We start from the raw sequence: 10,593 nt of genomic DNA on the forward strand, positions 1-10,593 counted from the left end.
GGTTACTTTTTCCGTTGTAGTTGTTTCCGAAGTTGCTCTTGGTGGGGTGTTATTTGTTGTCTGTGCAGTTGTTTCTGCTGTTGTTGGTGTTGTTATAGATGTAAAGGTTGTCACTACAGTTGTTTCTGTTGTTGATGTTGTAGAGGATGGTACAGTTGTAGCAGTGGTTATTTCTTCCATTGTAGTTGTTTCTGAAATTCTATTTGTTGGGTTGTTATTAATTGTCTGTGCAGTTGTTTCTGCTGTTGTGGGTGGTGTTGTAGATGTCAAGCTTGTAGCAGTGGTCATTTCTAAAATTGTACTTGGGTTAACAGTAATTGTCACTGCAGTTGTTTCTGTTGTTGGTTTTGTAGTGGATGCTTCATTTGCAGCAGTTGTCTCTGAAATTGTACTTGTGGTGCTAATTGTCAATGTGGTTGTTTCTGCTGTTGTTGGTTGAGTTGTGTACAAAGTTGTGGTTTCAATTTCTGTGGTTGGTGTTGTAGTGGATGATACAGCTGTAGCAGTGGTTATTTCTTCCGTTGTTGTTTCAGAAATTGTACTTGTTGGGGTGTTAGTTGTTGTCTGTGCAGTTGTTTCTGCTGTTGTTGGTGTTGTTGTAGATGTCAATGTTGTAGCAGTGGTCATTTCAGAAGTTGTACTTGCTGGGTTGATAGTAGTTGTCTCTCCAGTTGTTTCTGTTGCTGCAGTCCTTGTATTAGCTTGTGTTGTGTATAAAGTTGTGGTGTCAGATTCTGTTGTTGGTGTTGTAGTGGATGCTTCAGTTTTAGCAGTGGTTATTTCTTCTGTTGTAGTTGTTTCTGGAATTCTATTTGTTGGGTTGTTATTGATTGTCTGTGCAGTTGTTTCTGCTGTTGTGGGTGGTGTTGTAGATGTCAAGCTTTTAGCAGTGGTCATTTCTAAAATTGTACTTGGGTTAACAGTAATTGTCACTGCAGTTGTTTCTGTTGTTGGTTTTGTAGTGGATGCTTCATTTGCAGCAGTTGTTGTCTCTGAACTCTGAATTGTACTTGCTGGGGTGATAGTAATTGTCTCTCCAGTTGTTTCTGCTGTTGTTGGTGTTGTTGTAGATGTAAAGGTTGTCACTACAGTTGTTTCTGTTGTTGATGTTGTAGTGGATGGTACAATTGTAGCAGTAGTTATTTCTTCCATTGTAGTTGTTTCTGAAATTATATTTGTTGGGTTGTTATTAATTGTCTGTGCAGTTGTTTCTTCTGTTGTGGGTGGTGTTGTAGATGTTAAGTTTGTAGCAGTGGTCATTTCTAAAATCGTACTTGGGTTAACAGTAGTTGTTACTGCAGTTGTTTCTGTTGTTGGTTTTGTAGTGCATGCTTCAGTTGCAGCAGTTGTTGTCTCTGAACTCTGAAATGCACTTGCTGGGGAGATAGTAGTTGACTCTCCAGTTGTTTCTGCTGCTGTTGGTGCTGTGCTTGCATTAGCTTGTGTTGTGTATAAAGTTGTGGTGTCAGATACTGTTGTTGGTGTTTTAGTGGATGTTTCAGTTGTAGCAGTGGTTGTCTCTGGAATTGTACTTGTTGCAGTGCTAGTTGTTGTCAAGGTAGTTGTTTCTGCTGTTGTTGGGGGTGTTGTAGCTTGTGTTGTGTACAAAATTGAGGTTATTATTTCTGTCATTGGTGCTGAAGTGGATGGTACAGTTGTAGCAGTGGTTACTTTTTCCGTTGTAGTTGTTTCCGAAATTGCTCTTGGTGGGGTGTTATTTGTTGTCTGTGCAGTTGTTTCTGCTGTTGTTGGTGTTGTTATAGATGTAAAGGTTGTCAGTACAGTTGTTTCTGTTGTTGATGTTGTAGTGGATGGTACAGTTGTAGCAGTGGTTATTTCTTCCATTGTAGTTGTTTCTGAAATTCTATTTGTTGGGTTGTTATTAATTGTCTGTGCAGTTGTTTCTGCTGTTGTGGGTGGTGTTGTAGATGTTAAGGTTGTAGCAGTGGTCATTTCAGAAATTGTACTTGGGTTTACAGTAGTTGTCACTGCAGTTGTTGGTTTTGTAGTGGATGCTTCATTTGCAGCAGTTGTCTCTGAAATTGTATTTGTGGTGCTAATTGTCAATGTGGTTGTTTCTGCTGTTGTTGGTTGTGTTGTGTACAAAGTTGTGGTTTCAATATCTGTGGTTGGTGTTGTAGTGGATGATACAGCTGTAGCAGTGGTTATTTCTTCCGTTGTTGTTTCAGAAATTGTACTTGTTGGGGTGTTAGTTGTTGTCTTTGCAGTTGTTTCTGCTGTTGTTGGTGTTGTTGTAGATGTCAATGTTGTAGCAGTGGTCATGTCAGAAGTTGTACTTGCTGGGTTGATAGTTGTCTCTCCAGTTGTTTCTGTTGCTGCAATCCTTGTATTAGCTTGTGTTGTGTATAAAGTTGTGGTGTCAGATTCTGTTGTTGGTGTTGTAGTGGATGCTTCAGTTTTAGCAGTGGTTATTTCTTCCGTTGTAGTTGTTTCTGGAATTCTATTTGTTGGGTTGTTATTGATTGTCTGTGCAGTTGTTTCTGCTGTTGTGGGTGGTGTTGTAGATGTCCAGCTTTTAGCAGTGGTCATTTCTAAAATTGTACTTGGGTTAACAGTAATTGTCACTGCAGTTGTTTCTGTTGTTGGTTTTGTAGTGGATGCTTCAGTTGCAGCAGTTGTTGTCTCTGAACTCTGAATTGTACTTGCTGGGGTGATAGTAATTGTCTCTCCAGTTGTTTCTGCTGTTGTTGGTGTTGTTGTAGATGTAAAGGTTGTCACTAAAGTTGTTTCTGTTGTTGATGTTGTAGTGGATGGTACAATTGTAGCAGTGGTTATTTCTTCCATTGTAGTTGTTTCTGAAATTATATTTGTTGGGTTGTTATTAATTGTCTGTGCAGTTGTTTCTTCTGTTGTGGGTGGTGTTGTAGATGTTAAGGTTGTAGCAGTGGTCATTTCAGAAATTGTACTTGGGTTTACAGTAGTTGTAACTGCAGTTGTTTCTGTTGTTGATTTTGTAGTGGATGCTTCATTTGCAGCAGTTGTCTCTGAAATTGTACTTGTGGTGCTAATTGTCAATGTGGTTGTTTCTGCTGTTGTTGGTTGTGTTGTGTACAAAGTTGTGGTTTCAATTTCTGTTATTGGTGTTGTAGTGGATGATACAGCTGTATCAGTGGTTATTTCTTCCGTTGTTGTTTCAGAAATTGTACTTGTTGGGGTGTTATTGATTGTCTGTGCAGTTGTTTCTGCTGTTGTGGGTGGTGTTGTAGATGTCAAGCTTTTAGCAGTGGTCATTTCTAAAATTGTACTTGGGCTAACAGTAATTGTCACTGCAGTTGTTTCTGTTGTTGGTTTTGTAGTGGATGCTTCAGTTGCAGCAGTTAATGTCTCTGAACTCTGAATTGTACTTGCTGGGGTGATAGTAATTGTCTCTCCAGTTGTTTCTGCTGCTGTTGCTGCTGTGCTTGTATTAGCTTGTGTTGTGTATAAAGTTGTGGTGTCAGATACTGTTGTTGGTGTTTTAGTGGATGTTTCAGTTGTAGCAGTGGTTGTCTCTGGAATTGTACTTGTTGCAGTGCTAGTTGTTGTCAAGGTAGTTGTTTCTGCTGTTGTTGGGGGTGTTGTAGCTTGTGTTGTGTACAAAATTGAGGTTATTATTTCTGTCATTGGTGCTGAAGTGGATGGTACAGTTGTAGCAGTGGTTACTTTTTCCGTTGTAGTTGTTTCCGAAATTGCTCTTGGTGGGGTGTTATTTGTTGTCTGTGCAGTTGTTTCTGCTGTTGTTGGTGTTGTTATAGATGTAAAGGTTGTCAGTACAGTTGTTTCTGTTGTTGATGTTGTAGTGGATGGTACAGTTGTAGCAGTGGTTATTTCTTCCATTGTAGTTGTTTCTGAAATTCTATTTGTTGGGTTGTTATTAATTGTCAGTGCAGTTGTTTCTGCTGTTGTGGGTGGTGTTGTAGATGTTAAGGTTGTAGCAGTGGTCATTTCAGAAATTGTACTTGGGTTTACAGTAGTTGTCACTGCAGTTGTTTCTGTTGTTGGTTTTGTAGTGGATGCTTCATTTGCAGCAGTTGTCTCTGAAATTGTACTTGTGGTGCTAATTGTCAATGTGGTTGTTTCTGCTGTTGTTGGTTGTGTTGTGTACAAAGTTGTGGTTTCAATTTCTGTGGTTGGTGTTGTAGTGGATGATACAGCTGTAGCAGTGGTTATTTCTTCCGTTGTTGTTTCAGAAATTGTACTTGTTGGGATGTTAGTTGTTGTCTTTGCAGTTGTTTCTGCTGTTGTTGGTGTTGTTGTAGATGTCAATGTTGTAGCAGTGGTCATTTCAGAAGTTGTACTTGCTGGGTTGATAGTAGTTGTCTCTCCAGTTGTTTCTGTTGTTGCAGTCCTTGTATTAGCTTGTGTTGTGTATAAAGTTGTGGTGTCAGATTCTGTTGTTGGTGTTTTAGTGGATGCTTCAGTTTTAGCAGTGGTTATTTCTTCCGTTGTAGTTGTTTCTGGAATTCTATTTGTTGGGTTGTTATTGATTGTCTGTGCAGTTGTTTCTGCTGTTGTGGGTGGTGTTGTAGATGTCAAGCTTTTAGCCGTGGTCATTTCTAAAATTGTACTTGGGTTAACAGTAATTGTCACTGCAGTTGTTTCTGTTGTTGGTTTTGTAGTGGATGCTTCATTTGCAGCAGTTGTCTCTGAAATTGTACTTGTGGTGCTAATTGTCAATGTGGTTGTTTCTGCTGTTGTTGGTTGTGTTGTGTACAAAGTTGTGGTTTCAATTCCTGTGGTTGGTGTTGTAGTGGATGATACAGCTGTAGCAGTGGTTATTTCTTCCGTTGTTGTTTCAGAAATTGTACTTGTTGGGGTGTTAGTTGTTGTCTTTGCAGTTGTTTCTGCTGTTGTTGGTGTTGTTGTAAATGTCAATGTTGTAGCAGTGGTCATTTCAGAAGTTGTACTTGCTGGGTTGATAGTAGTTATCTCTCCAGTTGTTTCTGTTGCTGCAGTCCTTGTATTAGCTTGTGTTGTGTATAAAGTTGTGGTATCAGATTCTGTTGTTGGTGTTGTAGTGGATGCTTCAGTTTTAGCAGTGGTTATTTCTTCCGTTGTAGTTGTTTCTGGAATTCTATTTGTTGGGTTGTTATTAATTGTCTGTGCAGTTGTTTCTGCTGTTGTGGGTGGTGTTGTAGATGTCAAGCTTTTAGCAGTGGTCATTTCTAAAATTGTAATTGGGTTAACAGTAATTGTCACTGCAGTTGTTTCTGTTGTTGGTTTTGTAGTGGATGCTTCAGTTGCAGCAGTTGTTGTCTCTGAACTCTGAATTGTACTTGCTGGGGTGATAGTAATTGTCTCTCCAGTTGTTTCTGCTGTTGTTGGTGTTGTTGTAGATGTAAAGGTTGTCACTACAGTTGTTTCTGTTGTTGATGTTGTAGTGGATGGTACAATTGTAGCAGTGGTTATTTCTTCCGTTGTAGTTGTTTCTGAAATTATATTTGTTGGTTTGTTATTAATTGTCTGTGCAGTTGTTTCTTCTGTTGTGGGTGGTGTTGTAGATGTTAAGGTTGTAGCAGTGGTCATTTCAGAAATTGTACTTGGGTTTACAGTAGTTGTAACTGCAGTTGTTTCTGTTGTTGATTTTGTAGTGGATGCCTCATTTGCAGCAGTTGTCTCTGAAATTGTACTTGTGGTGCTAATTGTCAATGTGGTTGTTTCTGCTGTTGTTGGTTGTGTTGTGTACAAAGTTGTGTTTTCAATTTCTGTTGTTGGTGTTGTAGTGGATGATACAGCTGTAGCAGTGGTTATTTCTTCCGTTATTTCAGAAATTGTAATTGTTGGGGTGTTAGTTGTTGTCTGTGCAGTTGTTTCTGCTGTTGTTGGTGTTGTTGTAGATGTCAATGTTGTAGCAGTGGTCATTTCAGAAGTTGTACTTGCTGGAGTGATAGTAGTTGTCTCTCCAGTTGTTTCTGCTGCTGTTGGTGCTGTGCTTGTATTAGCTTGTGTTGTGTATAAAGTTGTGGTGTCAGATACTGTTGTTGATGTTTTAGTGGATGCTTCACTTTTAGCAGTGGTTATTTCTTCCATTGTAGTTGTTTCTGGAATTCTATTTGTTGGGTTGTTATTAATTTTCTGTGCAGTTGTTTCTGCTGTTGTGGGTGGTGTTGTAGATGTCAAGCTTGTAGCAGTGGTCATTTCTAAAATCGTACTTGGGTTAACAGTAGTTGTTACTGCAGTTGTTTCTGTTGTTGGTTTTGTAGTGGATGCTTCATTTGCAGCAGTTGTTGTCTCTGAACTCTGAATTGCACTTGCTGGGGAGATAGTAGTTGTCTCTCCAGTTGTTTCTGCTGCTGTTGGTGCTGTGCTTGCATTAGCTTCTGTTGTGTATAAAGTTGTGGTGTCAGATACTGTTGTTGGTGTTTTAGTGGATGTTTCAGTTGTAGCAGTGGTTGTTTCTGGAATTGTACTTGTTGCTGTGCTAGTTGTTGTCAAGGTAGTTGTTTCTGCTGTTGTTGGGGGTGTTGTAGCTTGTGTTGTGTACAAAATTGAGGTTATTATTTCTGTCGTTGGTGCTGAAGTGGATGGTACAGTTGTAGCAGCGGTTACTTTTTCCGTTGTAGTTGTTTCCGAAGTTGCTCTTGGTGGGGTGTTATTTGTTGTCTGTGCAGTTGTTTCTGCTGTTGTTGGTGTTGTTATAGATGTAAAGGTTGTCACTACAGTTGTTTCTGTTGTTGATGTTGTAGAGGATGGTACAGTTGTAGCAGTGGTTATTTCTTCCATTGTAGTTGTTTCTGAAATTATATTTGTTGGTTTGTTATTAATTGTCTGTGCAGTTGTTTCTTCTGTTGTGGGTGGTGTTGTAGATGTTAAGGTTGTAGCAGTGGTCATTTCAGAAATTGTACTTGGGTTTACAGTAGTTGTAACTGCAGTTGTTTCTGTTGTTGATTTTGTAGTGGATGCCTCATTTGCAGCAGTTGTCTCTGAAATTGTACTTGTGGTGCTAGTTGTCAATGTGGTTGTTTCTGCTGTTGTTGGTTGTGTTGTGTACAAAGTTGTGGTTTCAATTTCTGTGGTTGGTGTTGTAGTGGATGATACAGCTGTATCAGTGGTTATTTCTTCCGTTGTTGTTTCAGAAATTGTACTTGTTGGGGTGTTAGTTGTTGTCTTTGCAGTTGTTTCTGCTGTTGTTTTTGTTGTTGTAGATGTCAATGTTGTAGCAGTGGTCATTTCAGAAGTTGTACTTGGGTTTAAAGTAGTTGTCACTGCAGTTGTTTCTGTTGGTTTTGTAGTGGATGCTTCATTTGCAGCAGTTGTCTCTGAAATTGTACTTGTGGTGCTAATTGTCAATGTGGTTGTTTCTGCTGTTGTTGGTTGTGTTGTGTACAAAGTTGTGGTTTCAATTTCTGTTGTTGTGGATGACACAGCTGTAGCAGTGCTTGTTTCTGCTGTTGTTGGTGTTGTTGTAGATGTCAATGTTGTAGCAGTGGTCATTTCAGAAGTTGTACTTGCTGGGTTGATAGTAGTTGTCTCTCCAGTTGTTTCTGTTGCTGCAGTCCTTGTATTAGCTTGTGTTGTGTATAAAGTTGTGGTGTCCGGTTCTTTTGTTGGTGTTGTAGTGGATGCTTCAGTTATAGCACTGGTTGTTTCTGGAATTGCACTTGTTGCTGTGCTAGTTGTTGTCAAGGTAGTTGTTTCTGCTTTTGTTGGGTGTGTTGTAGCTTGTGTTGTGTACAAAATTGAGGTTGTTATTTCTGTCGTTGGTGCTGAAGTGGTTGGTACAGTTGTAGCAGTGGTTACTTTTTCCATTGTAGTTGTTTCCGAAATTGCTCTTGGTGGGGTGTTATTTGTTGTCTGTGCAGTTGTTTCTGCTGTTGTTGGTGTTGTTATAGATGTAAAGGTTGTCAGTACAGTTGTTTCTGTTGTTGATGTTGTAGTGGATGGTACAGTTGTAGCAGTGGTTATTTCTTCCATTGTATTTTTTTCTGAAATTCTATTTGTTGGGTTGTTATTAATTGTCTGTGCAGTTGTTTCTGCTGTTGTTGGTGTTGTTGTAGATGTCAATGTTGTAGCAGTGGTCATTTCAGAAGTTGTACTTGCTGGGGTGATAGTAGTTGTCTCTCCAGTTGTTTCTGCTGCTGTTGGTGCTGTGCTTGTATTAGCTTGTGTTGTGTATAAAGTTGTGGTGTCAGATACTGTTGTTGGTGTTTTAGTGGATGCCTCACTTGTAGCAGTGGTTATTTCTTCCGTTGTAGTTGTTTCTGGAATTCTATTTGTTGGGTTGTTATTAATTGTCTGTGCAGTTGTTTCTGCTGTTGTCGGTGGTGTTGTAGATGTCAAGCTTGTAGCAGTGGTCATTTCTAAAACCGTACTTGGGTTAACATTAGTTGTCACTGCAGTTGTTTCTGTTGTTGGTTTTGTAGTGGATGCTTCAGTTGCAGCAGTTGTTCTCTCTGAACTCTGCATTGTACTTGCTGGGGAGATAGTAGTTGTCTCTCCAGTTGTTTCTGCTGCTGTTGGTGCTGTGCTTGTATTAGCTTGTGTTGTGTATAAAGTTGTGGTGTCAGATACTGTTGTTGGTGTTTTAGTGGATGTTTCAGTTGTAGCAGTGGTTGTTTCTTCTATAGTAGTTGTTTCTTTTGTTGTTGGTGTTGTAGGTTGTGTTGGGTTGAAAGTTGTGGTGGGAAATTCTGTTGTTGGTGTTGTAGTGGATGTCACTGTTGTATCAGTGGTCGTTTCTGTAATTGTACTTGTTGGGGTGCTAGTCATTGACAATGTTGTTGTTGGTGTTGATGTAGGTTGTGTTGTGGTGGTAAATTCTCCTGTTGGACTTGTCGATGTCAAAGTTGTAGCAGTGGTTGTTTCTTCTGTAGTTGTTGTTTCCGACATTGTTCTTGTTGTGTTGCTAGTAGTTGTCACTCCATTTGTTTCAGCTGATGTTGGTTTTATTGTAAGTTGTGTTATGTACAACTTTGTAATGTCAGATTCTTTTGATGGTGTTGAAGTTGATGGCAATGTTGTAGCAATCGTTTCTTCTTCTGTAGTAGTCATTTCATGAATTGTATTTGTTGGGGTATTTGTAGTTGAGTTGCTTGTCGTTGCTAACATAGTTGTTTCTGCTGTTGTCGTTTGTGTTGTGTATTGAGGTGAGGTGGTTATTGCTATTGTTGGATTTGTAGTGGATGGTAGAGTTGTAGGAGTGATTGTTTCTTCTTTAGTCAATGTTTCCAGAATTATACTTGTTGTAATGTTAGTAGTTGTCACTCCAGTTGTTTCTGCTGTTCTTGTGGCTGCTGTGCTTGTTGTAGCTTGTGTTGTGTATAATGTTTTGGTGTCACATTCTGTTGTCGGTGTTGTAGTCGATGGTGCAGTTGTAGCAATGGTTGTTTCTGAAATTGTATTTTGGATAACAGTAGTTTCTTCTGTTATTGGTTTCATGATTGTAGTCTGTGTTGTGTATTCAGTGGTAAGACTTGGTTCTGTTGTCATTTCTTCTGTAAATCTTGTTTCCTCATCTGTTGTTGTTGTATATATAGTACTTGAAAATTGAATTGGTTCTGTAATCGTTTCCTTGCTTGTTATATCTTGAGTTGCTTTTTGTATCTGAGTACTCATATTTGAATTTGTAAATACTGTTGATGTAGTGGACGGTACATTTGTAGGACTTGTTGTTTCCTCTTTATTTGTTGGATCCTGAATTGTACTTGTTGGATCATTATTTAACATAGATGTAGTTGATTCTTCTGTTGTTTGTGCTTGTGCTGTATATGCACTGAGCCCCAGCCATAGACATACTGTTACAAGTGTAGAATATAATTATTTAATCTACTGAAATAAGTTTAAGTCAATGCTGCTTTGAGACAATGTGAATTGTTAAAAGTGATATACAATTAAATAAATGGAAATGGAAAATTAAATAGAAAAAACAATATTAAATATGACTTTTTCAATTAAATTATTGTTTTCTACTGGGAATATTTTTATATAACACAGACACACACTTGTCCTATTGATACATTTTATTTTTGAAAAAATAAATGTATGTTTTTGACAAATACGTATGATTTATTGTAAAATTATTTATCTATTACATTATAATAATATTTAACATGCAGAAACCCAAAAACTTTTTATTTTTATTTTGTAAATATTTAATAAACACACATGTAATCTTAAAATATCAGGTCTACTTACCTATAGTGAGATGAGCATAACTGATGTTATATTTAGGAAAATCAAACCTGTTGATATAGAATGAGACAAAAGGTTTTTGTTGTACTATATGTGTCAAATAGTAATATTATAGCAAATAAAATATGAACAGAAACAATAATACATTTAATTAATGAATATAATAAGATTAACAATTAATCCTCTTCATTTATTTTCTCTTATATTTACTTTTACAAGTCTCTTTCCATGAACTAAATAAAAATGAATTAAATAATAAAAAAGAGCTTTATTACCTTGTTTTATTCTTGAAACTCATGACTGTCAAATTTCAACATTGAAAATTTGTCCCTGTAACTCTGTCAGTAATAGCCTTAATGACAACAGAGTTTGTCATGACAAATGGTTCACCCAAAGGGTAAGCAGGCTTTATTAGGAGTGGTTAGAGGTGTAGCTCAGCAGGCGTCTTCACCTTTTCATGAC

Source organism: Tachysurus vachellii, chromosome 6 (genome assembly GCF_030014155.1).
Source record: "Tachysurus vachellii isolate PV-2020 chromosome 6, HZAU_Pvac_v1, whole genome shotgun sequence".
Lineage (NCBI taxonomy): Eukaryota > Metazoa > Chordata > Actinopteri > Siluriformes > Bagridae > Tachysurus > Tachysurus vachellii.